Source organism: Brassica oleracea, chromosome C2 (assembly GCF_000695525.1).
Source record: "Brassica oleracea var. oleracea cultivar TO1000 chromosome C2, BOL, whole genome shotgun sequence".
Taxonomy (NCBI): domain Eukaryota; kingdom Viridiplantae; phylum Streptophyta; class Magnoliopsida; order Brassicales; family Brassicaceae; genus Brassica; species Brassica oleracea.
The window spans coordinates 35463164-35468661 of NC_027749.1; the positions used below are offsets into that span (position 1 = coordinate 35463164).

The following is a 5498-nucleotide window of genomic DNA, read 5'->3' on the forward strand; positions in this document are numbered from 1 at the left end:
CGGCTCTCGTTTATTTTATGTTTAGGTCTTAGGTATATAGGCTCTTGATACCATATTACGGAATGCTGAATCTATTCTATTAAAATAGCAGTGTGACTCATTGATCAAAGTATGGTCAAACTATTATTTCTTTTATCTTTATCATTATTTAGAATATTATTTATTATGCTTTATGCCATTAGACCTATATTTAAATTACCAATTGAAAAGACCTAAAAAGATGTAAAACAAAAAATATACCCGCCCTTTAAGGGCGGGTCAGAATCTCGTGATTCTATTATAACGGGTTTGACGGCTCTCGTTTATTTTATGTTTAGGTCTTAGGTATATAGGCTCTTGATACCATATTACGGAATGCTGAATGATTCTATTATAACAAGAGTGTACAACTTATATAGTAGATTACAGTAGGGCTTACTATTAACTAATTACAATCATAGCCTAATACTATACAGATATCTTACATCAAATGGGTATCTCTACCAACAACCTAGTTATTATTCTATTCTGGGTATTTTTGTCTAAGAAATTCGGAGATAGTGAGAATTGTTGCATCATGGAACAAACATAACGTCCCTTGGCAGCACCTTGTTCGTACACGAATATATGAGCATTGCATAAGTCGTCCAAGTACACATACTGTCTAGTCTGTCCGTGTCTTATGATCGAGTAATGAGCTTCGTTCCCTAAATAAATTTCACGGCTTTAAATTAACATTTCACATTTGATGTAAAACAAATATTAATATTTTCACATTCCAATTAAAAATATAGAAGAGACTAATTAACATCCTAGTCCCTAGCAGGGGGAACTACATTTATAGCTCCTGGTGAAGAATAGAAGGGATACAAAGTGCGCTCACGTGTGATAGGAGAGAGTGCGGTAATGAGGCTAGGCGGAATAGATGTTGTTATGAATGGACCGATCACCAGTGTCGGGATAATACTAATGAATCTATTCCTTTTTACTTCGCGTAATTCCACGCTGCTTTCTCTGCTAACGTTTTCGACAAGAAATACGTCTGCCAAACATTTTATCAAAACACAAATTACTTTGAAGAAGATCAACCTCGTGTTAATTTGCTCTATGATTTATAATATATATATACCCATCCTGTCATCTTCTTGGACATGACAAAATCAAGATCACTCCAATCGTTTTCATCATATATAGACATCTTTTTCATGTTCCTCGACATTAACCGTTCCAGCAGACGAAGTAAACACGATTCTTCGTACGGTGTTTGCCTTAGCACATGCTTTCATTATCCCCAACACTCCATTCACTGTCGGTTTTATAACTTCGTTCTGATTCAAACAAACTCAATCAACAAATCATTTAGAGTTGATGGTATAAACTCAAAAGTTTCATAATATAACTCACCTCACTCCTTAGGATCCTTTGGTTCAAAATCCATGGGTGTTGCTACGTGGAAAACGCCATCGCATCCGTTTATGGCGTCATCATAGCTTCCTTCGTCAGATAAATCGGCTTTCCATAAAGTAACTTGCGTGTTGGCTTTTGGCAAATCAAGAAGATGTTGGACTTTCTAGGCCTGGGCATTCGGGGTCCCAATCGGGTTTCGGTTTTGTCCAAACGGGTCTCGGTTTTTCGGGTTTATCAAAATCAGCTCCATTCGGATTATATAAAAATTCGGTTCGGGACCGGTTCGGGTTTTATCGGGTTCGGATCGGGGTTAGTAAATCTTCAAAGAACCGGTACAACCCGGTGTACTTTCGGGTTTTGGGTTCCATCCGGTTCTTCGGTTTTAAAGTACTTGATTTATACCTATTTTGTAACCAAAACATAAGTACAATCGGTTCTTCGGGTTTAAAGTACTTGATTTGTACCTATTTTGTAACCAAAACATAAGTAAAATCGATTCAGAAATAAGAAAAAAACATCAAACATGATCATTCAAAGTCAAACGAAAGGTATATGTTGTTATTGATAGAAAGAAAACCAATAAATGAAATCATAAAACGAAAAATTAAGTTATCATGAAATGAAAAAAATTATTCAATGAAAATAAAACCAAAATCTAAAAATTTCAAGCCTCAACCGCCACTTTCAACCATCAACCTTCATGTAGTAGATAGTTATTGTAGATGTTTAATAATATCTTAGTGTATTTTGGCTACATATCAGGAATTGAAATCATGTTTGGTACAAGTTCTTTTTTGGCATTTTGAATGTTTCGGGTTCTATCGGATATCCATTTAATTTCGGGTTCGGTTCGGATAATACCCATAACCCAAAATACCATAAAACAAGATCCATTCGGTATTTATGTCGGGTTCGGATCGGTTCGGATTCATTTTCATCGGATCGGGTTCGGTTCGGATTTTCGGGTTCGGTTTATTTGCCCAGCCCTAGGACTTTCTTCATATTTCCTTTATAGTCCAATAAAATTCGTTAGTTAATTAATTAACCACAGAAAGTTATACATATTTATTTACATAATCTTAGGAGTTTGTGAGAAGATGTATACGTACTGGGGTCGCGGACAGTAGCACGGACAAAGTAACCACGTTCGAGTAGCCGCATCACGAGCCATGAACCGATGAATCCCGATGCGCCAGTCACGCACACTGTCTCTTTGTGACTAACCATTTTTTTTTCTTAAATAGATGGATTATGCTTTTGGGGAAGTTTTTACTAGACACTAGATTGAAAATCTACGTTCTACGTGAAAACCTTTTATATACACTATAGATTGACAATTGCTATTGCTATTGCTATTGCTATTAAGAAGCTGCCGGACACGTGAGTACCAACCGGCGAAGCACGCGAGGAACGTTGGTTGGCGAAGGAATCGGTTGTGTACTTTGTGGGGTACGTGACAATCTGGTAAGTCTAATTTTATTAGTTTTTGGGATATAATTTTGTACCGGTAGATGAATATGTAGCTTGGTTTTGTTTATTTGTTTGGTGAGAAAGCGACAAGAGTTGTAGTCTACTTTTCTTTTTTTTTGGACAAAATAGTCTACTTTTCTTTCTTAAGGTGTTATTGGTTTATATATTTTGATTGATTTAGAAATCCATATAGTATTTATAAATCTAAGTAAAATATGAAAATCCGGAGGTTTTCTCTCGGATTTGAGTCTTTGTATTTTTAACTAAAAAATCCAAACAAATTCATTCAAATCCATTATAAAATAAAATATATTAGTAAATCCGTACGATTGAATAACACTTGATTTGATACAAATTTTATGAATCATTAAACCAATAACACATGATTTTAATACAGATTTGAAAATCATAGAACCAATAACACTAGATTTAGTTCGGATTTTCAAATCCATTAAAATACAACAACCAATAACCCCTACTTTTTGTTTCCAGACTATTTTAGTTGTATTTATATTAAGAGTATTGCTCGAAATGGCGACGATGGATTCTTTTATCACAGCGAGAGTTTTTTCTTTCATATGATTCAAAAATATTACATGTTGTTATTGTTTAATAACAGGGAAAATTTCATAAAATTATTCTAACTAAATTTTGTTAAACTTTTTAATATAATTAGAATTCTTTTTTGCTATCCAGTTTAATATCTTTGCTTATATTTTTCTCATTCTAATACACAAAGTTTCAGAACTGTGCCCATTTTAGTACCCAAACTGTGTTTATTTTCATCAAAATATTATCAAATTTCAAACAAACTAAAAAAAAAAGCTAAGAAAAAATCTTTAAAATTTTTACTTTTATTTTAAAATTTAGGAAACAAAGTAACTAATTATGGAGAAAATTTTAAATTTTGAAAAACTTTACTTTGAAGGAAAAAAAATATTTGTTTTCTAATTCAGAAAACAAACAAAGTTCTATATCTAAAACTTAAATATTTTATTATACAATTTGAGATTATCCACATTTAATTTCTTCTATTTCTAAAACTTATAAAAAATTAGAATTTTTAAAGATTCTTTTTGTTATTTCCGATTTATTTTAAATAATTTAAATTATTACTATTTTGACTAAAATAAACACATTTTAGTTATTAAAATGAGCACATTTTAAGAGTTTATGTATTAAAATGAGCAAAATAATTAGTTAAGATATTAAACTGTGTAGCGAAAATGTCTAGGTATTAAAAAGCTTAACAAAATTTAGTTACAGTATGTTTATGAATTATTTCCTTTAATAAAATACTATTTAAAATGTATTTTTTGTGATTTTGGGAAAAATGCAATTTAGCAGTTTTGCGAAAAATACATTTTGGCGGTTTTGCGGAAAAATATAATTTTACGATTTTGACCGGGAAAAGTGATTTTAGTGAAAAATACATTTTTGTAGTTTTTCTAGAAATTTTGATTTCACTACAAGAAAATATAATCTTAACGAGTGCGGTTTTTCTCGTGAGTTCGTCGTAAAAGAGGTTTTACGACGAATTAGCGAGGAAACATGTTTGCTCGTTACTGATATCTTGCATATTTCCATTATCTTATCGATTCATCCATGTGCATTTTGATCATATAGACTAGGATTTAGCCATGTTTAGGTTACATTTTGCATACATGAGTCTTTATCAGGTGTTGGAGTGCCACATGGAGTTCTTGGGGACATTTGGATGCATTTGGAGCTCAAAGGAGGTGAAATATGTGATCATTGGACGAGCAGAGCAGGGGAGCGAGGTTCTGCAGCGACGTCATGAGGTCGCTCCAAAGCACCTCTCAGAGCGACCTAGCTGGAGCGACCCCGTGAAGTCGCTCGCCATATTCATCCCGTTGGAAGCCCAGAGCGACTTCTCAAAAGTTGATCAATAGGCATTTCCCACCCGAAAGGTGTTTGATGAAATGCCTGAGACAACTCTCCTAAGCTTTTAGTATACTTTGCCAAAGACATTTGTTGTTAAAGGTGCTAAAATAGCTAATAGACTTGTTAGTAATGATTGCTTTCATATTATTCAACCAAAGACATTTGATGTTTGAGATATGTTAGCAAATGAGCATTCATCTAGACATAGAGCTTGCTTAGAATTGTGTCTAGGCTTAAGGTCGATAGTTTGATTGATCATTTGTCATCCTTAGTTCGAAACTTGATCACCCAAGGTCTAATCCCTATGCCCATGAGTTCTCTTTTCCCTTAGTCAAGAAAGTATCATTCTGTTATTGCTTTTTAGTTTTAGTCATAGCTTAAAACTCATCTAAATCATTGGTTGCACTTAGATTAAGTGAGTACTTGCATTCTCAGTGCTTGAAATCCCTCAAAACTGGTTCGACAATCACTATACTACAACATTTGTCTTAGGAGCCTTGAAAACTCCTAACATCAGTTACTCATCCGTCGTAACACATATTTCCTCGCCAATTCGTCGTAACTTAGTGAGGAAAATATTTCGTCGTAAAGACGAAGTAGATCATTTCGACGTAAAGACCACGTAAATCTTCCACGTAAGGAGGTCGCTATATTTCCTCGTAAATACCTTGAAACGAGTTCCTCGTAAATTACACGTAAATACCTTGAAAGTGTTTCCTCGCAAAATACACGTAACT

General features: G+C 33.7%; 1 pseudogene; it reads right to left on the reverse strand.

Annotated features, from left to right (window-relative positions):
- Positions 1-502: 502 nt before the first annotated feature.
- LOC106324097 lies at positions 503-2088 on the reverse strand (annotated as a pseudogene).
- Between the last annotated feature and the right edge of the window lie 3410 nt (positions 2089-5498).